Source organism: Lynx canadensis, chromosome C2 (assembly GCF_007474595.2).
Source record: "Lynx canadensis isolate LIC74 chromosome C2, mLynCan4.pri.v2, whole genome shotgun sequence".
Classification (NCBI taxonomy): domain Eukaryota; kingdom Metazoa; phylum Chordata; class Mammalia; order Carnivora; family Felidae; genus Lynx; species Lynx canadensis.
In genome coordinates, this window is record NC_044311.2 from 51,817,994 (window position 1) to 51,844,698 (window position 26,705).

Here is a 26,705-nt window from a genome sequence, read left to right on the forward strand (position 1 = left end):
AGGAAAAACTCTGGAAAAACTAGAGGTAAGTGAGTCCCTGAATGCACCTAGGATGCAACCCAATGTTGGATTCCTCAAGATTAAGACTTCTGTGCAGTTAAGAGATGAGGGAAATCAGTGAGAAGCAAAAGTCATCCTTTATCCCACCCTATATCCTCTTGCCACAATCAGCCAGGTGCTCTGTCCACAATATTTCAGTAATGAGAATGAACAATTGCTCAACTTCTCAGGTTTTCAGAGGCTATGGCATTACTCACCAAAAAGATGTGTAGGTGCCATGGCAATCCCACAGGGCAAGCTTCCTAAGACAATTCTGATACTCTCCACAGAAAGTGAGGATGGGCTTGCAAGAAACAAATTCAAAACTCTTTGTATGTGGTTATGTACATGTATTTCTATGTAGAATGTTTACATGAAACAATTCCCATTTTAAAAAAAGATCATTCTTACCAACTTTTTCTCCCTACTTTAGATAGGAGATACTAATAGGAGGATCCTGCTGGGTCCTCTGAAATATAAAACAGATCAACTGAACATTAACAAGATCTTAAGAGAAATAATAAAGCCAAACCACACTGGATAAGGACCATAGCCTGATATTCCAATAGATAACTAACAATAACAGAGCCCAGTGGATTCTGGAAGGCAACATGACTTGTACTGTTTCCATTCTGTTCTACAGCTATCCACTCAAAACATCTGAAGTCATTCTTCAAATTTAACATAGAAAAGGCCTCTTTTCTCCTTGATGTGGGTCTGTGAAAAATTCATGATCTAAATACCAGAGAGAATAACTATATTAACAACTTAGTTTCTAAGAGACAAGAAATGAAGACGTTCTCTGATCTTGACCAATTCCACAAGTGGAACATGTATCATCCAACTAAACTCTGATACCCGAATGGCTTTGCCCATTCTCTTTTTAAACACAGTGGGAAATGTCAGAAAGATAAACTTCATAGAAATAGAAACTTCTTTTGTGGTTCTTCACTTAACTCAAATGAGCTCAGTATTGTTGGTATTATAAGTAATTGGTACTTAATAAGTACTTCTGAATATGAATGTTTTTATCATCATCCGAATATTAGGAAAATGGTGAACTTCCATGTTGTCATCAAAAAACCAATTAATGAAGTATTCTGGAAGGTATATAAGATAATATATAAGCCAATATATGCAAGCACTTTTTGCAATAAATATTATACATATTAAAGTATTGTTTTATGATCATTATTATGTATTGGTACGATTTAAGAACAAAACTGATTTCCCTGGGTATTGAGTCAAATTTAAGTGGACACTAATTAATGAAATACATTTTAACAGTGTCTCCAAGGGAAATTCACATAATATTTTTTTCCCAGGCCTAGGTCCAAAAGTAGTTGGGAACATCTTGGAAGGGGATATGGCCTACTCATTACTCATGCTACTTACTCCCCCCAGATCTGTTTTCCAACTAGCAACTAGCTAAATTTCTTCTTGGCTTGTGAAAACTGAGGAGTTCACAGCCTCAGGAAATACAATTGGAAGCTGCGGGTGTATGTTGGGGTCAGGGGTGTTTGAAGCGAGATGCCTATTTTCCTCAAACTGTTAAAAAACAGTTTTTAAAAAACCAAAGCAAAAAAAAACTTGGCTGCAACTGGGTAACTCCTGAGTATTTCACCATCACCACTCAGATGACACTTTCCCACTCTTCCCTGCTCAGGTTCCTCCTCACTTGGTACCTTTTAGCGCTTCGCGAATTTGCGTGTCATCCTTGCACAGGGGCCGCGCTAATCTACTCTGTATCCTTCCAATTTTAGTATATGTGCTGCCGAGCGAGCACTTGGTACCTTTTACATTCTCATTTATATCCATACTCATCCCTGTCTGAGCACAGTTGTCATATAAGGGGGTTGGGAGGGGCATAGGTCACAGGAACCTATAGCTGTACCTTCCTATATTAAAAATATATATATATGAAAAAGAAAGAAGTGTCATTCTGTGTTAAAGGCATGGAGGGTCCTTCTTTGTATTTGCATAACTTTGATATTCAAAGAAAGCTGATGACTAACACCCCACCCCATCACAGAGGCTTGGGGCAGTCCCTTTGCACTCTTTCCCTGTTTTCCATTCTTATGATTTAGTGTAATCTAGCTCCTTGCTGTCAGGAGCACGCAATGAAATCAGAAACTAAAGGGTCCTGAGTGCATACACCCTTCTAACAAAAGGAGTTCACAAAGATGTTTCACTCAATTGGCCACCTCTGCGTTTAGGCTGCGGACTGCTTCCCACTAGGCAATGAGGAAAATGTGGGCTTCAAAACTCAACAATGAATAGAGCTGGCATTGTAGTGTGAAGGAACGGCAGAGTAAGGGAAGGGATTCCCAAGCACAATTTTCTTCATGCCACACATTGATTCTGTCCCATTCCAGCTCCCTAAATCTTTACATTCAATTTCTAACGAGTATCTTCAGTGCCCATTACCTCTGAACAGCCACAGTTCAGAGGAAAAAGCAAGACTGTGATCATAAGATTAACCCATAAGTTACCTGACGATCAAAATCTCATACTTTTAGCACACCAAAATTCCAGGGACTTTATTTACACAGCCTCATAAATAGGAGAGTGAGGCTGGACCTGTCCAATATGGGCATTTCCATAAGATGAAAGGAACTTGGGCTCCAGCTCTGTCACAGGCTCGTGCATACCCTTGAGCAAGTCCATCCACCTCCCCGAGTTTGTCTTCACCTCCATAGAAATGCATAGACTAGACTAAATTGTCTCCAGGGTTCCTTCCAGCTCTGAAATCCTATGACCTGTAATTATTATATGGGTGGTATATTTCAATACTTAGCAGAAATTAGAAATGTCAAGAAAAAAACCTCTTCTTTAAACATTTCTAAAACTTAGAACTCTGATTTCATAATAATATTAAAGGCTTAGAAACCTGCCCACACTCCCAAGTTTATGCCTTTGTCAACCAAGGGTGGAAGAACTGGAAGAAGTTTGGTTTGAGTAAATCTCAGTTTACAATTTTCTTTCTTTTGCCCAGGAGGGTTTTATTTTGCTTAATCTTTTTTTTTTTTTTTTTTTTTACTGATGTTAATTTTGAGGAAAATATGGTCCAATTGTTCCTGAGCTATTTTGAAATTCAGCAAAATACAATTTAGTTCCAGTTATTTTCCATCTAATCCCAAACTCTATAAACTCATTTATCTTTCAACCAGACATTGCTTTTGCAGTGACTAGATACCAATATTGAAAAGGCTCAAATGTGGTTTTAGATATGCAGCCCAATGAGTTTGAAAAAAAAAAAAAGATGAAAAAGAAAAGATGAAAAAGAAAGAAGTGTCACTCTGTATCTAAATTTGCCCCAAATCTCTCTCTTTTAGCTCAGACTATTTGGCAGGCTTTTATTGGGAGCATGACAGTTGTCATGGCCTAACTATGAAGTTCATTTTAAGAACATTTGACCTAGTCTGTCTTTCTCTTTCACAGATACTCTCCTACTGGGTTTTCATAAGAACATGGACTTTTCTTGGAACCTCCAGACCAACCTACTATCACTGTGTGTCTTCTTTAAAACCCCGTGGAAATGACAGCACACGGCAGATGTGTTCATCCTAAATTCCTACAGGAGAGAAATCTTTAGCCAACCTTTACCAGAGCAGCGATATTATGTGTCTGGTCCCAAACGGGCTCTCCAGTGCTAAGCTGAGGGCCTGGTACACAGGAAGCTTGCAACAATTATTTGTAAAGTGAACACATTCTATCATGAGGTGATACACACAAGAATAAATGAATATGACATATGAAAAGAAGAAAATCATCATCTCAAACCTTTCAGATTGGGCACTAGGAAATTTTCCCAGAAGAATTATTTTCTGGGAAAATAGATGATCTCTCTTCTATAGTTTTTCATTTATAAAATTTGAATGAGAAGCATCCCAAGCATGATATGCATAATAAGCAGTTCTGGCTAATTTAACCAAAAGAATTAGATAGCTATAGAATTCTATAACACCTGCTGCAATTTTATCAACAATGGGTTCTATAACTGAATTAACCAATAATTAGTGAAAGTCCCTTCGACAGTTGTCTCCATTGAATTGAATTTTACTAGTTGTTTTAGCATACTGTCAACATAAACCAAATCGCCTTATTGGAACATTCCTTTTTTCCCCCTCACTCAATAGTGCCTGTAGTTAGCACTCATTTGTGCAACAAATAAGTGAGAGTCCCTTCTGTTCCAGGCCCTATTCTAGGCTCTGGGGAATTAGCAGAGAACAATATAGAGATAGCCCCTGCTCTTGTGAAACATATATTTGACCAGAAAGAGATGAATAATAAATAAACAATTACATAAATAAGACGATGTTCGAAAGTTAGGGGTGAAAGAATCAGGTAAGAGAGGCTAGTGGCAGGGGCAGGCACCATAGGTTAGGTGGTCAGGGAGGTCTCCCTGAGGCAGGAACTGCAGAGCTCAGAACTGACAAGTGAGCAGTCAGTCCACACGAAGATCTGGGAGAATGGCATTCCAGGCAGAAGGAACAGCAGAGGCCAAGCTCAAGGCAGAAAGAGGGGTTGAAAAGGAAGACCAGTGGGTAATATGGAAGGGATATAAAAAGAAGCTGAGAGCAAACAGGCTGAACCTCGTAGGGAATGCATTGCAGAGTTTGAGGAGCTAGAAGGTGACCAACATGATTTGTTTCTAAAAGGTCCCTCTGACTCCAGGGAGGGTGGAGTGTGGGAGGGTGTAGGAGTTGCTGCTGCCCAGGTGTGGCATTAGAGGTCACAAACTCAAGTGGTAGCAGTGGGAACAAAGCAAATAAGTAAGAGATAGATCTCAGCAAAAGCAGTAAGACTTTCTGGCTGATTGACTGTAGGGAGTAAGAGAAAATGCTGGGTGATGCCTTATTGAAATTAATGAGATCTACTAATTAGGATAGCATTTTACCATAAACAAATTCTTAAGCACTTTTCCTGCCATTATCACTGTCCTGCCTTTAGGAATAAGGCTTAAAGATCATTAAAAAGGCATCTGACAGGAGTCAGGAGACCTCTAATACTTTCTAACCATGGGGAAGGAAACTGCAGAAGTCGAGCTATAAAATATGTCACATTTATAAAGCACGTTGCTGTTTACAAAGTGCTTTCATATCCATGGTCTCCCTCACACTCTTTATTTTTCTTCAATTTATATGACATTTCCATTGAATGGGGTGGATTAGTAAGCTGGTGCATTCACGTAACAAAAACCGGATTCTGATGAAGAGTTTGTTGACATCCCACTGCTTATTGTGAGTTTTTTTTTAATCTTGCCTAATGACAAGAACTCCTCTTCTAACAGAAATAGTTTTCAGAAATTTAGAAGAAACATTTTTCCATTATCTTTTTGTTTCAGTGCTATCCACAGATCACGCTTAGACCAGATTTACGAAAAGTGGGATTCAATCAGAGTTTTAAGAATTCCAGCATTATGAAAGTTTTGAAATGATTACACTTTTCACCGAATGAAAAGGAAATTCAGATTGTTATGCATGAATTAATTAGGGCCATAACCTCCCAGGCCTGCACACGGATCAAAGCAGGCTTCTGCCCCAAAGCAGGCTGAGAGGGGGAGCTGTATGCAAACAAGGGCTGTGATCTTTCCAAGTGCATGGTCATGCCATTGTCTCAACCAGAGAGAACACTAGACACCCAGCCCCAGAGCCTTGTACAAAGGGACTGGTGGCTTCTGCTCCCCCAGAAAAGAAATCAAGAAAGGTGGCCCAACTCATCTATGATGTTCCGCTAAGGGGAAGGCAGCATGGCTGAGAAGCACAGACAGCACAGGGCTGCAGGAAAGTGGAGACCATCAGAATATCCCTCCTGGGCTTTCCCTTCCCATGAGAAACCTCAGAATAAAGTGGAAAGGGCAGGGACTTTGGAGATCAGTGACAAGGATAAGAGTGCTGACTTATGATGAGAATCCAGCCTCCCCCGTGCAGGGGAGACAATCCGCTCTCTCACAGGGTTAATGGGAGGATTAAAACCCATCACATAAAACAGATATACTAATGATTGTTGTGAACATCATTAAACTTATCAAAGAAAATCTTTATTAGACATGCATGAAAATAAGCAGAGGATTATTGATAAATGTCCTCATTGATCACTCTGCAAGTAAGTTTAATGATCATTTACTAAAGTATAGTCCTAGGCACAGTGAAGATAAAAAAGATGTTGTCCTCCCCTCACACTTTTCTGTCTCCTGAGGTGCATACCTGGTTATAATTCAAGAAACTGTGATAAATACTTATCAGAAACACAGATAAGGGTCTGTGAGAGCACAGAGCCTGTGGGAGACATTCATCCTGGCTAAGGACTTAAGAAAGCCTCATGGAGCAGGTAGCAGTGAAAAGTGAGAAAGGTTTCAATACAGTGGGATGGAAGAGAAGACCAGCAGCAAAGACACAGAAAATGAAATTGTGAGACCCCTTTGAGGAACAAAGTCAAAGATAAAGGGAGTTAGATGGGGGAAATGGGCTTGAATGTAGCTAGAAATCTAACTAGGGACAAGACTGAGCCAGAGAGCTAGAAGTCCCCACCAATCTCTCTCCAAGATACAACTTAGTTTTCAGTAGGCATGCAGGTGGGAGTTTAGGCCCACAAAGAATGTTGCTCTTTGGCTTGTATAAAGGAAGCCAAGCAATAAAGTCTACCACTGGGTTCCCAGTGATATTTCCAGGGAATCCATATGCCACCCCGAATCACCCTCAGCCAGAGCTGTAGCTAGAGCTGAGGGTTGTTGGACTCTGTTTCATAAGGTTGGCTGTCTGCTCTATCCCAGGTGGGATTTCCATAGACCAAAAAGCCATTCTCTTCTCATCACCCATGGGATACTTCATGCTCAAAATTCTCAGATCATTTTAGAAGAGCAAGGATCCCCAAGGTCATCTGTTCCACCTGTTCCCTCTCATGAAAAACACCAAAAGAGAGAAGAAGGGAGGGAGAGAAGAAGGGAGAGAGAGAGAAGGAGAGAGAGAGAGAGAGAGAGAGAGAGAGAGAGAGAGAGAATGCACCAGAAACAAACAAACTGCATTTAGTGACAAAAAGATAAGGAGAACCAAAAGGTAAGGAAAGGCCAAGCTCCAGATATTAATAAGATAAGACAAAAATAAGAAAGGAGGGGAAAGGAGAGAAAGAGGAGAGGGAACAGGTATCAAAAGAAACAGGAAAAGAAGAGCAGAAGAGGGGGAGCAGGGAATGAACAGATATGGAGGAGCATTTGCACTGAGCTCTGGACTCTGCACAGGAAGCAGCAAAGGGAAAGGAGAAGAGATATGAAAAGAAAGGAATGTGGATTCTAGGATACTCAAGAGATTTGTTGTCTGCACTCAATCCTCTGCAGGTTGCCTGGCCTTTGACACCATCCCTGGTCAGCCAGGCAGAAGCCTCATTCCTGGACCCTAAACTTTCTCCACAGTCCCAAGCCCCAGTCTCTATCCACCTGAGCCCCAGAAGTGGCCCAGCATCGTTGGTTACACAATCTCCATTGGACTGGAAAAAGGTTTCCCACAGAGTCGGGAAAGTGCTGGTCTCCCAGGTTATGACACTGGACCAGCAGGAGAGAGCCCCTACTGCTGTAGGAGCTGCTGCCCATATTGTCATGGCCGCCTCTACCATCTCCACCTCCCCTCTCATACCCCTGCTTGGGTCCCAGGACTGCACTCGAGAAAAGGAAAATAGGACCCAGTCCAACACTCTCAGAAGGACCCCAGCAGTTAGGTTTTTCTCAGACTTTCTAAAAATTAGCTGCAGTTACTCAGAGAGTCCTGCTCAACTGTCACAAGCCCCTTTGTCTTAGCATCCTCAAGACTGCAAATGCCAGGTGGTCTCTCAAGAACCATTTCTTCATTATTTCATGTGGTCTAAGCAAGCTGTAAAAATTAGTGATACTTAATATTCCTTCTCAGACTCTGAAGAAAGCTCTGCAAAATCTTCCCCCGCTGGGGGGGGGGGGGTGGGGGGGGGGGGGGGAAATCAAATTCCTATAAAATTTTGCATGTATTTTGGGGGGTTATGCTTTCCTCTAGCCCCTTACCCCATCCATGGACCCTAGAGAGTCCTTTGACTCCAGATTAAGATTCCCTGGTCTGTAACTACTTTAAAAAAAACCTCTGATTTCTTATTTCAGACATGGAGGATAGCTGTGGAAAATGTTTAGGACTGTAACCCAAATAAGAAGCATGCTAAGCTAGGAGGAACCAAAGTTTATCAGCCTCCTTTATGTTTTAACCAATGTGTAACTCTGCTTAAACCAAAAATCACAAACAGAAAACAACACATCATGGAGACTCAGAAAGATAGCAACTTTCCTTTCCTCAATGCTCAGAAGTTTTTTTAAAAAATGTATCTATTGTTTTTTTTATATTTTTTAAATTTTTTTTTTCAACGTTTATTCATTTTTGGGACAGAGAGAGACAGAGCATGAACGGGGGAGGGGCAGAGAGAGAGGGAGACACAGAATCGGAAACAGGCTCCAGGCTCCGAGCCATCAGCCCAGAGCCTGACGCGGGGCTCGAACTCACGGACCGCGAGATCGTGACCTGGCTGAAGTCGGACGCTTAACCACTGCGCCACCCAGGCGCCCCAAAAAATGTATCTATTGTTTTAAGAATGCTACAATTTGGGTTGTTTACTGGACTGGATAAATCTTTAAAGAAAAAATGTGTATGGATGTAAACGTAGTATATAAACCAGATGCAGCCTTTTCCATAATTATAGTTGCTTCTGACTAATCGTATTCACTTTCTACTGAAAAATACTTAATAGTTCATAACACTTCAGAACAAGAATTTGCTTTCAACATGAAGGTATTGCTGTCACTGCCTATTTTCTCCTTGCTTTGTGATTACAAGTGCTGATCACAGCTCAGATAGTTGTAAAATATAAACCTGCTATCATAGCTTGCATGTAATTAGTTCTAAATGTGTGGCCTATTTACAATAGCAAGCTGTACATTAGGTACCACAAACACTTAAAATGTCAGATACTGCCACACTTTTATGACAGCCATTAACTGAGTCACAGCAGCAAATATTTAATGTGACAGTTACATTAACATACAGTTCTGCTGATAAAGAAGCATGTCTTGCAATTTGCATCGCGAGATGCAACACTGACTGTATACTTTGACAATGACGGTCTTCTACTTGGTCCAGAAAGTCTTGAGGAAACAGTCTCTGAATCCTCTCCCCGCTGGCAAATGAAGGAGAAACATTTTCATTCCGATGACTGAGCATCAGGTAATTCTGAAAAGTACATCTCTTTCCTAGCACACTTGACACATACCTGTGGGTTTCTTATTAATCTAAATTATAGAACATTTCTTTCAGTACAACTGTAATTTGAAGATACACTTTTAGTCAATGACTTGTTTCAGAAGGAGGTGCCGGGACCAGAGTGGTGGTTGGGTGGGACTAAAAACAACTACACAGAAGATTTAAAACATATTCCACCTTCTCCTGGATATACCAAAGATCAGCCACACGCTTCTTTAGCCTTCCTGCTTCTAATTCCAGAAATGGGAATATGGTACCCAAGTTCTCAAATGTCCAACTACGAGAGATGTCCCGACAGTTGGATTCCAAATGTCTTTGTTTTATTTTCTGGTATTTAAGAAGACTATGGTTTCCAGAAGAATTATGTAACAAAACCATAATTCCCAAGGATATTTGTGCTCAAGCATATTTTGTGTAACCGTGGAAATACCAAGCTAACCGCGGCTACTCCCTTTTGATACCATTTCTTGATTTTTTCATCTATGTGAACATTTTCTGGTAGTAACTGCCACGGATGGACATCAGTAAGCATACTTAGCACACCTGAGGTACAGGAATTGACACTGCTCAGAAGCACTGAAAATAGTTCATACAAAGTGGCCCATTTATGGGCTGAGAGAATAGGTCATAAATCAAGACTGGATGAACAGTATAGTAATCTTTCCACATTGTGGTAGAAATGTACCACCTGCCCCACATCTCAGCAACACTTCTCTCCTATCAGTTTACAGTAGGAGTGCAAATGTAGAGGCCTACTGAGATTACTCAATAATATTGATGAGTGAAGTGGGTCAGATATAATGCAATATGGAATAGTGGGGTTTGTGGAAAAATGAAAAGTGAATGAATAATCTAAAATGGGCAGTTCTACAGACATGAGGCAGATGGTGCCATTTAGGAGGGTGAGACCTGAGTTGTAGGCCCGCTAACTGTTTGAAGGGTAGGAAGCCCAGAGTTTTGTGTGAAATCGCCCAAATTTTAAATATTGGCAACCAATTTATTTTGGTTTGTGTCTGTGGGCACAGTTGTGGCCACTGATGATCAGTTTGCAATGATTGTACTTAAGAAACAGATAATACTCTGCCCTTTACAGAAGCCCTGGGTAAGTCCTTAAAGTCCCAGCCAGCCAGGCCACCCCTTCTGCAGACTGAATTCTGTTGCCACCTTAACTACTAGTAAATATTTTCAGTTCTGGTCCTAGGAATCATTCTGAGTCTCCAATTATTTTCAAGAAGCTGGAACTTAGTTTCATGGATTAGAAATCCTTTTTATTTATTTATTTATTTAAAAAACATTTTTTTAAATGTTTATTTTATTTTTGAGACAGAGAGACAGAGTGAGCAGGAGAGGAGCAGAGATAGAGGGAAAGACGGAATCTGAAGCAGGCTCCAGGCTCTGAGCTGTCAGCACAGAGCCCGACACGGGGCTTGAACCCATGAACCATGAGATCATGACCCAAGCCAAAGTCGGACGCTCAACTGACTGAGCCACTCAGACACCCCTCAAGGATCAGAGGTTTTGACCATGTTTTATAGATCATATAATAATAAAAATAATAGCTAACATGTATTAAACCCTATCATAATGTCTTATATGTAGTCACCAAAACCCAGTAACACAAATCAAAATTTACAGGACTTACTTAATGCCAGGCTCTGATCTACACTCTTTACATACATTAACTCATTTAATCCTCTGAACGACCCTATGAGGCAGATACTGTTTTCATTTCCTCCTACACTGTAATAAGGAAACTGAGGCACAAAGAAGTTAAGACACTTTCCTGGGATGGTGCAGTTAAAAGGTTGGAGCTTGGATTCAAATCCAGTTGATGAGACATGTTCTCATCATTATGCCATCCTGCCACTTATCAATAAGGACTCAATGACCATAAGTAAGCAATGACCACAGCTGAAATCCATGGGCCTCCACTGTAGTTCCAAATTTTCTAATATGTACGTAAATGCACGGAAACATTAGTAAGCGTTAGGAAAAGTAGGAAATAATTCATTATCAACTGATGATATGATGGGGAAGAGAACTGACATTTCTTGATGACTCTCCATATGCAAGTGATTCACCTACATTAATATCTCATTTAATCTTCACCAAAGCATCATGCAGTATATCCTCATCCCATTCTGCACCTGGGGAAACAGAAGATGTGCAGTGGAGGTATGTCTGGAAGATAGAGTCCATTAAGGAAAACCGCAGAGAAGACTCCAGAGATTGTTCCAACTGGAAACACATCACTCTACTTGGAATGGGCAATCTTTTCTGACCATGTCAGTATCTGGCTTTGAAACTGTTAATTCCCATTGGGAAGGACTGGGGTGGAAGCAAAGAAGAGCAGATCAGAATCACCAGGGGAGCATTTCCTAGACACACTTGACCCCACTTCCACTGGAAGGTAGGCCAGTACAGAAGGAAGGGCAATGCAATCCCTCTCTCCCCGGACAGAAGATAAAATCCAAAGACAAAATACCTCCGATAAGAAAGATGTTGCATGCCTTTGTCTAGGTGACTGGTCTAAAAGTTCAAATGCAGGAATGTTTCCAGTTTGCTTGCCCTAAGAGTGTGCTCCAGCCCAGCAATTTAGACTGCTGGGACATCTCATCTCCTGCTTCCCTCTTCCATAATGACATCCTACTTCTCCTAATCCAGCCACATCCCCACGCACTTAAAATACTCATCCTCCCATGGTGTATTTACACATTTCAAATATTTGTAGCCCATTAAAAAGATATTGAGCACATGGAGAAATAGAGGTCCACATTTGGAAAACATAAATCTGAGGCCCTAGGGATTACAGGCTCTCTTTTTAAATTTTTTTTCAAAGATGAGAAAGGTTTCCTTTGATAATAAACAGAACTCTAAACCTAGCAAGCTGCGCATTCCTTGTAGGATATTCCTCTCAAAGAGGTTTACCAGCCCTCAAGGAACCTCTCGGATTGAATGCTATATCTTCTCATCTCCCTGACTTTGCCTTACATAAGATGGTAATAGTTCTGCTCATCCCTTCTCTCCATTGCCAAAAATGTGAGGGACATCTTCTTCTACATGCAGAGGAAGTGGGTATGCCTTCCCTCTAACTCTCCTGTGGTTTCTCACCTTTGACTCCCAAAGGATCGCATGCACACACACTTCAAAGTGTGAGCAAACCTTGACAGTGCAGACAATATCCAGTTACCCTATGGGGAAAAAAGGTTTTGCCATTCCTGTATACCTGCCCAGTCCCAGGCACTCCCTTTGGGAACCTGGAAGGTGGGCATAAGTGACTGAGAGAGCACTTACCTTCAGAGCTCCAACAATTCACTCTTCTACCCCCCTAGATGGAGCCACTCCTCCCACCCAGCTCACTGTTCTCCTCCCCCTCATTCTTACTCCAGTCGCATTTTTCCCAGCAAAGGAGCTGGCTCATTTAAACAAAGGCTGGTATGACTTACTGTGCCATGCTTCTTGAGACATCTGCCTTAACAGGAGACAATGACCCCGATTTGAAGGAAAGATCTAGTTGCGATACTGAGAGGAGGTATTCTTGAACTGAATAAGGGAGGTTTTGTAGAGAATGGTAGGATGGATGTGCTTGTCAGGAATTCATGAAACCAGTCTCAAACAAAATGAGATGGGTTTTCCTTCTGCCCCATGTAAAAATCATTCTCCCACTAAAACGAGGAGTAAAAATTCTCATTCCTTTCTCTCTTCCAAATCCCCACTCTTTAACATGTCCATCTCTGTTCCAACTCTTAGGCTGCTGAGCCCATGGTGAGGGAAAACAAATATAGCACAACCTTAAAAGATGGTACCATAAAAGATTAAAGTTTATTCCCACCTGGACTGCCCCTCCCTCCATTCGGAAGAGGGGCTAGTTTGAAACTTACCTCACTCACTTTCCATTGATGAACTCTCCTCCTTCTCCACAAGGAAAATAGAAACTGTCAAGGCAGGATGCCTGCATTTCCTCTACCTGTGCCCAAAATGGCCATCTCTACCACTGTTGCCCTCTCCACCATCACACCACAACCAGTTTTTTACCCAGATACCACCAGAAACAGGGTGACACAGCTCTCCCATCCCACTTCCTACTTCCTCTGACACTTAGTTCCAACAAGTATCTGCTCTTTACCTTAAATTTTAAAATGTGTTCATCTCTGACTCCTCTTCAACTTTACAACATTTATTCCACAAACACTTTGAAAAACAAGTAAACAGAACCACATCCACTGCCTTCAGGTGGCCTTGGACCCTCTGTTGCTTTGGGATTTGCAATACCTCCTAATTCAGCTCTCTGCCTTTAGCCTTAACCACCAATAATCCAGACTCTACATAGTCAACATAGGGATCTCACAAAGACAGCAAATCCAATTGTGCCTAGATGCTGAGGAAAATCCTTCAGTGCTGCCTGTATGACTACAAATTACCAAAAATTTAATGGCATAAAACAATACAAACTTATTATCTTACTTTTTTGTAGGTTAGAATCTGACACAGGTCTCACTGGGCTAAAATCAAGAAATTGGCAAAGTTTATATTTGCAAATGACATATCAGAGAGAGTTAATATCCAAAATGTATAAAGAGCTTATCAAACTCAACACCTAAAAAACAAATAATACAGTGAAGAAATGGGCAAAAGACATGAATAGACACTTCTCCAAAGAAGACATCCAGATGGCTAACAGACACATGAAAAAATGCTCACCATCACTCATCATCAGGGAAATGCAAATCAAAACCACCATGAGATACCACCTCACACCTGTCAGAATGGCTAACATTAACAACTCAGGCAACAATAGATGTTGGTGAGGATGTGGAGAAGAGGAACCCTTTTGCACTGCTGGTGGAAATGCAAACTGGTGCAACCACTCTGGAAAATAGTGTGGAGGTCCCTCAAAAAATTAAAAATAGAACTACCCTATGACCCAGCAATTGCACTACTAGATATTTATCCAAAGGATACAGGAGTGCTGTTTTGAAGGGGCACATGCATCCCAATGTTTATAGCAGCACTATCGACAATAGCCAAAATATGGAAAGAGCCCAAATGTCCATAGACAGATGAATGGATAAAGAAGATGCAATTTATATATACAATAGAGTATTACACAGTAATCAAAAAGAATGAAATCTTGCCATTTGCAACAATGTGGATGGAACTAGATGGAATTATGCTAAGCAAAATTAGAGAAAGACAAAAATCATATGACTTCACTCGTATGTGGAATTTAAGATACAAAAGAGATTAACATAAGGGAAGGGGAGCAAAAATAATATAAAAACAGGGAGGGGAACAAACCATAAGAGACTCTTAAATGCAGAGAACAAACTGAGGGCTTCTGGAAGGGTTTTGGGTGGGGGGTTGGGCTAATCTCCAGGGGGCATTAAAGAGGACACTTGTTGGGATGAGCACTGGGTATGATATGTAGGTGTTGAATCACTGGATTCTACTTCTGAAACCATTATTACACTATATGTTAACTAACTTGGATGTAAATTTAAAAAATAAATTAAAAATAAAATAAAGTAAATAATAACTAAAAAATTAACAAGTAAAAACAAAAAAAGAAGAGGAAATTGGCAAACTTTTATTCCTTTATGGAGGCTCCAAGGAAGAATTCATTTCCCTGCATTTTCCACCTTCTAGAAGCCACCTACATTCCTTGGCTTGTAGCCCTCTTCCTTCATCTTCAGCTACATGGACTGAGTTCTCTGACTCACTCTAACTTCTTCTACTGCTTCCTTCTTCCCCTTTTAAGAACCCTTATGTATACATTAGGCTCACCTAGATGACCCAGGAAAATCTCCTTATGTTAAAGGCAGCTAATTAACAACCTCAACTCCATCTGAAGTATTAAATCCCCATGCCATCCATGGCACAGATTCTGAGAATTAGGACGTGGACATTTGGGCGAAGTTACTATTTTGCCTACCAGACCACCTCACCAGTCTCAGAATAGAGTTCAAGCTCTTGGACCTGGTTTCATGTACCATGGCCAAGGGCACAAATGCTAAGGTGGGATGTCCTGGGTTCAAATTTTGGCTCTGACTTTTGTTGGCTATGTGAACTTTGGATGAGTGAATGTGTCTATTTCTTATCTGTAAATGGAGATGATAATAATAATAGTACCTTCCATGTAGAGTTGTTATGAGGATTAGTTGAGATAAGCATGGGGAAAACGTTTGAAACTATGACATACTTAGTAAACATTCAAAAAATATAGCTACAACTCTCATTTTATAGTATTACAATTAGGAATGCATTTGGCTGTAAGTAGCAGACAACTGAAGCAGAGGATTATTTTTTTCACATAAAGAGAAGTCCACAAGTAGGTGGTTTTCTGGCACTGGCTCAGCAGCTCAGTGATATCAAGGCCAACGTCTTTGTGATTCTCTTGGCCTTTCCTCCATAATTACAAAGTAGCTGCTACATCTACTGCAGCCCTCACCCAAATGGTGGAGGACTATGATGAATATAATACTCTTTTTTATCAGGAAGGCAAACACTTTCCGAGCGCCCTTCCAGCAGGTCTCTGCTTGGAACTTATTAAACAGAACTGTGGCATATACCTACCCTTTCCTGGAAGGGATACAGGAAAAGTGAATATTTCACTTTTGCAGCCTTGGAGTAGAGGTGAAAAAAGAGAAAGGGTTGGGAATATCTGTTGGTTAGCCATGGGTACACACAGAAAGAGCATCTATTTGCCATACTCCGTCGTTCATGATCTGTTCCCGTTTATCCCTTACCTGTATCTCCCTCCCATTCCCATTCATTCAACTAATATTTATTTAGTACATTCTATGTGCTAGTTTTTAAGACATAGTACCAGGGTCCAAAAGACCTATAGTCTGAAGCGGCAGACAGCTAGGTAAAGAAGCAATTAAAATATAATGTCAACCATGTTAGGATAATGAGAAGCACTGATTGCTATGGGCGAACATCTGGCTAGTACTGGGAGATGTAGGGAAGTTTTCTCAGATGAAATAACATCTAAACCAAGACATGAAGGTTATGGAAGGATCTACCAGGTAAGTGGGCAGTGGGGGCAAGGTGTGTGTGTCATGGGAGGATGATACAGGAAGATTGGAACACAAGTAGGTGGTTTCTGGAAGCCCTCACACTTCATCCTTACCCAACCCCTTACAGTTTCCAAATGAGTCTTCTCTTGTGTAAAATGTTCTCTCCCACCCTGAAAACGTGGCAGATTCCTAAGTTTCCTGAAAGGCCCTACTCTGACTCCCCCGGCCAGATTAGAGACACCACCCTCAGTTCTCCTCTCTGGCAGCGTAGATGGCCCTTGTCTCCCTCTGGCCTGTGAATTCCCAAAAAGAGGGACTAGACTTGTTTTATTCACAGCTATATCCCCAGCCCCTCATGGAATGTTGACACAGAGAAGGTTTTTAATAAATACTTGGTGGATAAATGAAACACCAAAAACTTAAGTGATAATGTACTAAATAAATATACATAATGAATATACAGGTGCTTAGCAGCCCTGTGGTATGAAAGCAAAATTAGTATGTCCCTCTGCTGGTTCACACATTTTTCATGCCTTGGTAAATGAATGAATAAGAACATAGATTCTGTGGTCAGATGGTCAGGATTCAAATTGGTCATTTACTCCTTATCAGCATGACTTCTGGCTTTACCCCACCAGCTTTAGTTTCACCCTGAGAGCAATAATATTAATATCAATCTTATAAGGTTGATTGAAGATATAAGTGCAATGGTCCAGGGGAATGATCTAGCAATGAATAGATGTTAGCCATTATTATTGAGAAGAAAAATGGGAGGAGCAACACTCTCAAAAGATACAAAGGAAGTAAGTTCTCAGTCCCCATGTAAGAATGACATATACCTGAAAACAAAGATTAGTGTTTTCCTGTCTCCACCTCCTAGGACCCAGAGAAGAGAGGTAGGTTAATAGCAAACTTGGTCCTCCTCGCCTTACCGAAATGAGGTCTGCTAATGAGAAGACATTAAATTCATATTTTTAAAAGTCAGGTTTCCTCTCCAAAATTATGTCTAGCTGTAATCATTAAGAACTTAGGATACAGAACAAGTTCTATCAAAGACTCTGGATTTCATTGTAAAGCACTCGAGGAAACGAGGTTATAAAAGTTATGTGGCTGCATTTTTATGCTACTATTACTCTCTGGAATTAGTTTCCTACCATGCAGAAAAATGGGAGTGTGAACATGAATGAATTCATCCCTTCCTGTTTATTGCTTCAGCTGAACCCAGAGCTGGGCAGCCTGCTCTGACGGCTCCATAAGTCGCATTTTGTGGTTTCAGCCTGTCAGGGAGGTCACTCACTGATGACTCAGATATGCTGGCCTGAAGGTATTTATGTGATCTCCCGAGTCGGCAGAAAGCCTGCCCTCAGAACAAGGCAAATACATCCCTGCTCTTGATGGCTTCAAGCTCTGCAATGGGGGGCTGACCTGACAGCTGCTTGTCCTGAGGGAGAAATAAAGGAAACTGGTGAAACACATGCTATTTCCATGAATTCCCACTCATCTGCTGTTAGAAAATTCAGTTGAGACCCTGACAATAAAGGTTAGACTTGTAGTGTCACAATAGAAAGGAAAAGAACTTTAACTTGCCTTCAGCATACCAAACAGGCTGCACTTCACGAGATCTGTAACTCGCTGAGCCATCTAAGACACACCACGGAAAAACTATCAATGGGCATTTGTCTGAATTCATATTTATGACATCTGTTTGACATGCGGTTTTCATTTAGATGGCAATCCAGATACCGCTTTGCATAAAGTTCTGGCTTTTTGAGCTGTCCAGATCAATTGTCTTTTACCAAATATCTAATTTTCAGATGTTTACAGATGCACCAGAAGAATATTTTCAAATCATTCAAAAGAATGGCATCCAAGAAAAAATGTGAACCAAATGCTAATGAAAATTCTTGTGTTTCATGCAGAAAAATACTCTAAAATGGAAAAAATCATTCTTCCCAAACTTACTGCAAAAAGCATAATTTGTCTGTCTTTGAGAAATGACGTATACCATTGCCCTTCTCTCCCCATTCCTAATTTAGGCAAAAGGCCCATATCAAATGCATTAAATCAGAGTTTAATCATTTTTATAACTAGATGTAGTGAGGAAAAAAAGCCATAAAAAATTCCCAATGCAATGACACAAGCATCTCTGTGAGTCAACTGTTATTTCAGGGATTTATGATAATTCCTCATCTCAAGGAAAAATGAAGCTAATTGAAACAAACTCTGTACGTTATATTAATGCCATTTGAATACACTGCCAGTTGCAAAGTGACGTGGAAAATGAGGCCGTCCTCAACAACACCACAGTTTCTCAGTTTTATGTATTTTTTAATTTCCTCTATGGAAAATCTGTTCTTCATAAAAGAACTGCGAGAGAAAAATGTGGAAAAAGTTGATTCATTCCATATTTACATTCTTTCTGGTACCTGGAAATGAACCAATTGCAAAAGTATGCCAAAAAAGAAGTTAGTTAAGTCATTTAGAAAACTCATCTTCCCCGGGGCAAAGGACAAACTTCGCAGGGAAAGTCTTGCTCTGATAATATAAAACACCTTCCAGCCTGATGAGATCTGTCTTCCTAACTTTTACCCAGGTTTCAGCAAGGCCAACCTTAAGAAATGGCTGATTTTCTTTAATATATAACGTATCCTGCAAACTGCCCACCGACCCGGGAGAGTCAGTACTATCCGAATCCAAAATTCTTCCTCTGATATTTGAACAGATCGAGGCACTTAACACAAATGCGTCCAACAGCAGAGAAACACCGAGTTTCACTACAAAGCCGACTTAAGTCCTCCCGACCTGATCTGCTAATGCTATTGACCATTTCCCTTTGAAGAGCTGGGCAAAATGAAAGCAAGGTGTCGCTCTCACGGAGTAGAGGGCAGCCCGATGTGTATCACACAGAGCTTCCAGATGCATTTCCCATTTGGCTTGTCATTAACAGCTTCATTTCATTTCATCTACGATAAAAACAATTCAGAAGCATGGAAATGACATTACAGTGAGGTTGCCCTGAAACATCACAGCAGTGAAAGAGCTAGTACACAACTGCATCTTTCTTTTTGAAAATCTGAAGCTTTTCCTGGGTCACAGAGCAATGAAAGTCATGGCTTTTGACTTGTTCAGGTGACAAAATTTCTCCCAGAACAAAGCAAACTTTTATAGCTTTCATGCAGAGGCAAAAGGACCCCTAACCTAAGGAAAGGGGGAGAAATCTGGGCTCCAAGATGGTGGCCAGGCCATGAAAATTTGAATGACTGCCTTTTAGGACGGGACTGGGGTGTGAGGGTCAGGGATGGTGACCTCATTTGCCATTGCTTGATGTCAAACTCCTGCTTCTTGCTCTAGCTAAGCCAGTTTCCTCTTTCATGTTTTTTCTCATTCAGTTCTTCTTTCTGTCCACACCCCATAGCAACATAGGTACAAAGAGAATTGGACAGACATTCATAAAGCCTAGGTTTCTGAATTCAACTTGTAAACCTCTTTCTGTAACTTTGGTATCCTCATCTACTCATCGGTAATCTTATAGACTACATGGTCCCTGAAGTTCTCTCCAATTCCCAAGAATTCATGACTCCATTCTTAATTTAGTCACTGATACATCTAAATTTATATCTGCATCTTATTGTGCTAGTCACAGAGCAGCACTGAATTGTCCTTCAACTTCTAATTCCAATTTTATCACCCCCCCCCGCCACCCCTCATCTGAGAAATCTTAGCCCATATCTCTCACCCAAGTTCAGACTGGTATATATCACCACCCATGAGGCATTTCCGTCACATGGCCATCCCACAGACTCCTTCAACTCAAATTACCAAAATTGAATTTACCATCTTCTCACTCGTGTCTGCTTCTCCACCTATTTTTCCTATCTCAGGAGACGGGGAGACCCCCCCCCCCCTTCCCAAACCAGAAACCCAGAGATCATCCTTGACTCTTCTCTTTCTCTCACCTTCTACATTCAGTCACCAAGTATTGCTGATTCTTCTGAGCTATTCTTCATGAACATCTCTCACCCATACCCCCTTGTCTCCAGTACTGCATACTGAATATAGGCTCTAATTTCTCTTTCTGTGTCATAGCAACAGCTTCAGGTCTCATGGTCCCCATGCTAGTCCCTCCCAATCCATTCACCACATTGCATCCAGAATCATGTTCTAACCATGTTACCCCCTTTTCTAAAGTCTTCCAGTGATTCTCTACTTCTTACAGGACAAAGTCCAAAAATCTGAGCATAAGAAGTAAGACCATCCAGGATCTTCCCTCTGCCTTTAGCCTCATTTCCCCTCTCCATCAGAATGAGCTTCTACAGATTCCCCTAACTTTTCATGCTTTCTTGTGTTTGCACATCATGTTCTCCCCTTTTTGGAAGAACTTCCCCCTGCCCCTTTACTCAAGTTCTCTATTTTCTCAAGACCCACTGAAGACACCATCTCTCCAGGGAAAGCCCCAAGTGTCCCTATGATGTGTTCCCTTAAAATTATGGGTAGGTAAACCCTTATGATCTCATTAACTATAGAAAAATTGCTATTTACTCTTCTCTGTACTCAACTCTAAGATGCCTGAAGATAGGGAGTATGTTTTATTCTTTTTATTTATCATCAACATACTGTCTGGCATATAGAGATTGTTCAATAAATAGATCTTATCATCCAAATAAATTTCATCCAGCAGTTTCTTTAACTTGTGCTTTATTCATATTGTGGGTTTTCAGGAAATTCCCTGACTTGTGATCTCCAAATTGTTATAGAGAAACCATATACTAACACAGATATTTAGAAGAAAATACTAGAAGCTAACTAGGAAAATATCACTCCTTTAAAATTAAGCGAAAATAGGGGCGCCTGGGTGGCGCAGTCGGTTGAGCGTCCGACTTCAGCCAGGTCACGATCTCGCCGTCCGTGAGTTCGAGCCCCGCGTCAGGCTCTGGGCTGATGGCTCGGAGCCTGGAGCCTGTTTCCGATTCTGTGTCTCCCTCTCTCTCTGCCCCTCCCCCGTTCATGCTCTGTGTCTCTCTGTCCCAAAAATAAATAAAAAACGTTGAAAAAAAAATTTTTAAATTAAGCGAAAATAAATGGTGTTCACATTATGATAATTATTCACATGGAAGTTTGCAAAGTTCTTTCTATATGATATCTCATCTTAATTTTTTTTAATTTTTTTAATGTTTATCTTTGACAGAGAGCGAGAGATGAGCAAGAGTTGGCGGGGAGGGGGGTGCAGAGAGGGAGACACAGAATTCAAAGCAGACTCTAGGCTCTGAGTTGTCAGCACAGAGCCCGATACAGGGCTCAAACCCACGAACTATGACATCATGCCCTGAGCCAAAGTCAGATGCTTAACTGACTGAGCCACCCAGGTGCCCCTCTCATCTTAATTTTTAATGTATCATACAAACAATATTATAACAACAGAGGTAATTTTTTAATAAAATTGATAAAGTTTCATGACATTACAAATTCTTTTTGGGAAGAGGCCGGATATGAATAATTAAATTTTAAAAGGACCTACCATCTTAACAAATCTGCTATGTTTAATTTTTCCATTTCCCCTTCTCACTTTTATCCATTTAAAAATGTAATTTTGCATAGTTGAAATCACAAAATAGAAACAATTTTATATCCTACTCTTTTCATGTTCCCATGTTGCTACTTAGTCTTTATAATTTAAGGACTGAATAACATTCAGTTGTCATGACAACTCATAGACCTGTATCTTTAGCCTTCTCTCCTCATACATGCAGCTGCTTCCTGGGCTGTTATACCTGGATTCTTCTTAGGAGTTTTCAACTCAAGATGTCTATGACTAAGTCCATTATTGCCCCATTAGCTCCTCTTAAACTTGATCATCCTTCTAGGTTCCCAGCTATAGTGGTGCCATTACCCTCCAAGTTCCCTTAACCTCACTCTTTCCCACTTCCTCTCTTTTAACATCCAAATCAACAATTTTCATTAATGTTTTAAGATCTCTGTAATCTCTCTCTCTCTCTTTTTTTTTTCATTCTCTCTGCCATTACCTTTGCTTCTCAATTCTCACTTGAGCATTGACACACAATCGAATGCTGACACAGCTTCCTAACAGTTCTCCCCACCTTGTCCACTATGTACCAAGCCCCCAAGGTCATCTTTCTGAAATGGATATTGAGCTTCTCACTAATATTGCTTAGATTCACCCAGTTGCTCACCATCACTATGGACAGACTCCAAATACCCTAACCTAGCAAGAAAGAATCTTAGTAATCTGCCCTTTCCTATGAGTTTTACTTCCTGGATAGTGGATCCTCATACCAGTCATACAAGGGATGAAATCCAGGCCAGAGCCGACAAGGTAGATGTCACTGGCCTGCAGACTGCCCCCAACAGGAACTCAATAAAACCAGACAGTCTTTGAAGGAAACTAGATCACAATCCTGGCAGACCTCCATGCTAGCTGTTGTCCCTAAGGCTGGCCAGGAGGAATGAGTTTGTTGGAAGGAAAAGGAATAAAATTCAGGGAAGCCATGTAGAAGTGAAGTCAGGTTTAGCACATAAAATGAGCAACAGAGACCAAAGCGATTCTCTGAACTGGAAAGTAAGTGAATGTAACACTTATTTAAGGAGCTAAGGGGGCGCCTGGGTGGCTCAGTTGGTTAAGTGCCAGACTCTTGCCTTCAGCTCAGGTCATGCTCTCATGGTTGGTGGTCAGGTAGAGCCCCATGTCCAGCTCTGTGCTGGGTGTGGAGCCTGCTTGAGATTCTCTCTCTCCTTCTCCCTCTTATCCCTCCCCCGCTTGCACACATGCACGATCTCGCTTTCTCTCTCTAAAAACAAAAGTAAATAAATAAAAATTTAAAAAATAAAGAGATAAAGCTGTGGACTAGGATCTTCCAAGGTTGAGCTTGGGACTATAGTTCAGGACTACTATGGGCTCTAGCTATAAGGCTAAAAGTGCCCCAAGGTGCCAGGCTCTCTCCATACTATATTTAAATATGCTGTTTCTTCTACCAGAGTTCTCTCTGACCCTTCATCTGCCTGGCAAAACCACTTTTCAAGTATCACCTCCTCTATGAAGTCATCCCTGAATCCTAAGGCAATGTTAAGTCTAAGTGACATTCTGGAATCAGTGCAACGTAAAGTATATATTGCATTTGGTAGTGGCCATCAAATTCATCTTAGAACCACAGAAAATCATTAGAAATGATTATAAACAGAGGAGCCCTTTCCTGTGCTGCTTAAGAATGGTATTTGTTTTGCCCACTGTGATTTTTGATGTGGTGTGTTAGCAAATGCTATAAAGGAACTTTAAAAGGCTAGATTAAGATCGGGTGGCATGCCTAAGTGACAGTTCCCATATATGAATCAAAGGCCATTGATAAGCCAATAAATGCTACAAAATGTCTCCAATTATTCTTAAAGTTTTTCAGTTGAGTTATACTGAATATGGTCCTTATTAGTGGTAAAAATTACTACCCCTATAGCCTATCTCTTCCTCTTACAGAACAACAGATTAAGAGACTTAGACCTAGAGTTTATTGGGAAGAAAATTAATTTAGAGCTTTAAGGAAATACTTAGAAGCCAGTTGAATGACTTTGGTCACCACAAATTATTGCTTTTTGTAAATTAGGTTGACTCTTCTTTGTGTCCATTTTACCACAATAAGTAGGTCTACCTAGTTCTAAATTTGTAAATCTGTGGTATCAGTAAATTAGGAAATACTATCTCATTATCAAGGGGATTTTGTTTACATGATTCCTCTCATGGAAGCCCTGCTAGGAATATCTCAGAACCCACACACGGGCTTACCAAGAGGACCCACTTGAGACAGCATAAATAGCAGAGTAAGGGAATGTGATACTTCTACAGTATCGAAATTGTCCTTCTCCTACAAACAGATGGGGAGTCACTAGTTTTTTAAATACTAGTAGTCTCCCGATTAGAAACATTAAAGCTCCCTGTAGACTAACCCTGTGGGTTAGTATTTAACATCTTATGTTGCAGTTGCAGATTAATTTGATCAAATGTTTTCATCTCTGTCTCAAGACAGAGGTTGTGGTGAACCAACCTATCTAGTTTAGATCTCCTGTAGATAAATCTTTAGGTGAACTTTCTCTCTGCAATTCAGATTCCTAAATATTGATGCACCTCAGAGAAGTTTCTAAAGTTCTAAATGATAGAACCAGCCTGTACTTTCTACCATTAGAGTTACATTTGTGACAAAATAAAAGTTACAGTGAGTGGCCAAATAAAAATGGGGCCCAAAACCTTGAACCTGAAGGAATTAATTCTTGACAATTCAGCTTTCTTATAAGTGAATCATCTTAAAAGTCTGTCAGAAAACTATCAGTGTAGGGTGTTGAGCTTTATTCTCCATCCATCCATATTCCATGAAAGAATGTTGAGTCACTGTGAGCACTGCTCCAGAGATTCCTGGACAGCAGAAAAAATGCAAGTATTCCCTCATAAGGTGTGGCATTGCATGATGCCTATACCTGCTAATTTCACTAACCCTATTTAAGTTGCATATGCCCAGCATTCTAAGCCGAGATACAACACTGCCAACCTCATAAGCCTCTTGGTCCCTCTCCTCTGAGAACAGGAGGAATCTGAACAGAAGCAAGCCATAATTATGACATTCTGCAACAGATGAGAATGGACTGCAGATGGGTCAGCAACCCTGGAACCAGAAAGTCACCTTAGAGAGGACTTACAGATGAGGAGGAGATTGAACTAGAAAGAAAAGGCATATCAAAGACCTGTATTTATTACACTCTTGCAACGGCCAGCTTAAGAGAAAACATTGTATTAGATCCACAGTCTCATTATGGAGATGAACTATATACCTGAAGCAAGAACACCAATCACCAACAGATGACTGAGATACAACCAGCATTTTGTTTCTCTCAGTATATTACAAATAACCAATAAATTATTCCAAAAAAATTCAGTGACATTCTATGACCAAATCTGTGCCAGTTCCCTCTGAAATTCTATCAGGAATTTATAATCTATTTGGGAAGACAGCAGCCACATTGGAAGCATTAGGGTACCATTTGGCGCTTACCTCTACCAGAGTAAATGCACGGTACTTTCTAAAGAACGTGTATTAGTTTCCTGAGGTTACTATGACAAATTACCACAAAGTTGATGGCTTAAAACAATGGAAATTTATTTCCTCACTATTCTTGAGGCCAGTAGTCCAAAGTCAAGGTGTCAGCAGGTGACACTGCCTATGGAGGATCTAGGGAGAATTTGTTTTTTGCCTCCTACAGCTTCTGGTGGTCTGCATTACTCCACCTGTGGCTACATCAGTCCAATCTCTGTTTCCATTATCCCACTGCCCACCCTGTGTGTCTCAAATCTCCCTCTCTCTTTCTCTTGTAACAACATTGGCAATGGCCTTGTCCCACTCAGATGATCCCAGATAATCTCTGCATCTCAAAATCCTTCATTTAATAGCATTGCCAAAGACCTTTCCAAATAAGATTACATTCACAGGTTCTGCAGATTAGAACATAGACATATCTTTGAAAGGCCATTTTTCAGCCTACCCACAGAGACAAAAGTCTCTGGAAAGTCATGGGAAGAATAGTTAGCATTTGTCTCTTATTGCTGAGATGATGGGTCTTGAGAAGGTCCTGTAAAGATGGCTAAGATTTAAACTGGCAAGCACAAGAAGTTGGGCATTCAATGTGGAGGGACCAGCAGGTGCAAAGGCCATCATGTGTTTTCAGCAAATGAGGCATGAGGCCATATGTGGGGCCCATGGGGAGTGATTATCACTGCTCATCAATCCCTGATGGAGGGCATGTAGTAATGAGCAAGGTCAATCAGGCTGGGCAGTTAGGATGGAGCCAGATTATGCAAGCTCTTGAAACACAAGAAGCCCAAACTTGATCTAACAGGCAACAGGGAATCGCTGTGCATTTTTAAATGGGAAAATACCATGATGGCTAATTTTCTAGATTTTTAAATAAATTGCCACATCTTCCCAGCCTGTGCTCTTTTATTTATCCTATCTCATTAGCAAAATCTAAGCCACAATACTTATTATTTTCATAAGTTATCTTTTTTTGGAAACGGTAACAAGAATTCAGTATAATTCCCATAATGAAAAGTTGTGCTTCTAGACGTAGCCATTTCTGTTAGGCGAAAAATAAATAAATAAATAAATATCCATTACTTGCTTGAAGGAAAGGCTCTCTTCATGAGCAATTATTTATACATCTGGCTTATAATAAAATCATATCATGCAAATGAACTGGATTGAGTCAAAGATGAAGTTCTGATTATAACAATATGGGGCTTTGCAATATTCCATTAGGGAGAAGGGAAATGCTAGTCAGCAACCCAACCAGGAAAAACTATTTTGGTCCATAAATTATGCAGCTTTGTGTT

General features: G+C 40.6%; 1 non-coding gene across 1 annotated transcript; it reads right to left on the reverse strand.

Moving 5' to 3' along the window:
* Positions 1-1,719: 1,719 nt before the first annotated feature.
* Positions 1,720-1,825, reverse strand: LOC115524303. The gene has a single exon (XR_003972016.1). It is a non-coding gene; the product is annotated as a U6 spliceosomal RNA (small nuclear RNA).
* Positions 1,826-26,705: the final 24,880 nt, after the last annotated feature.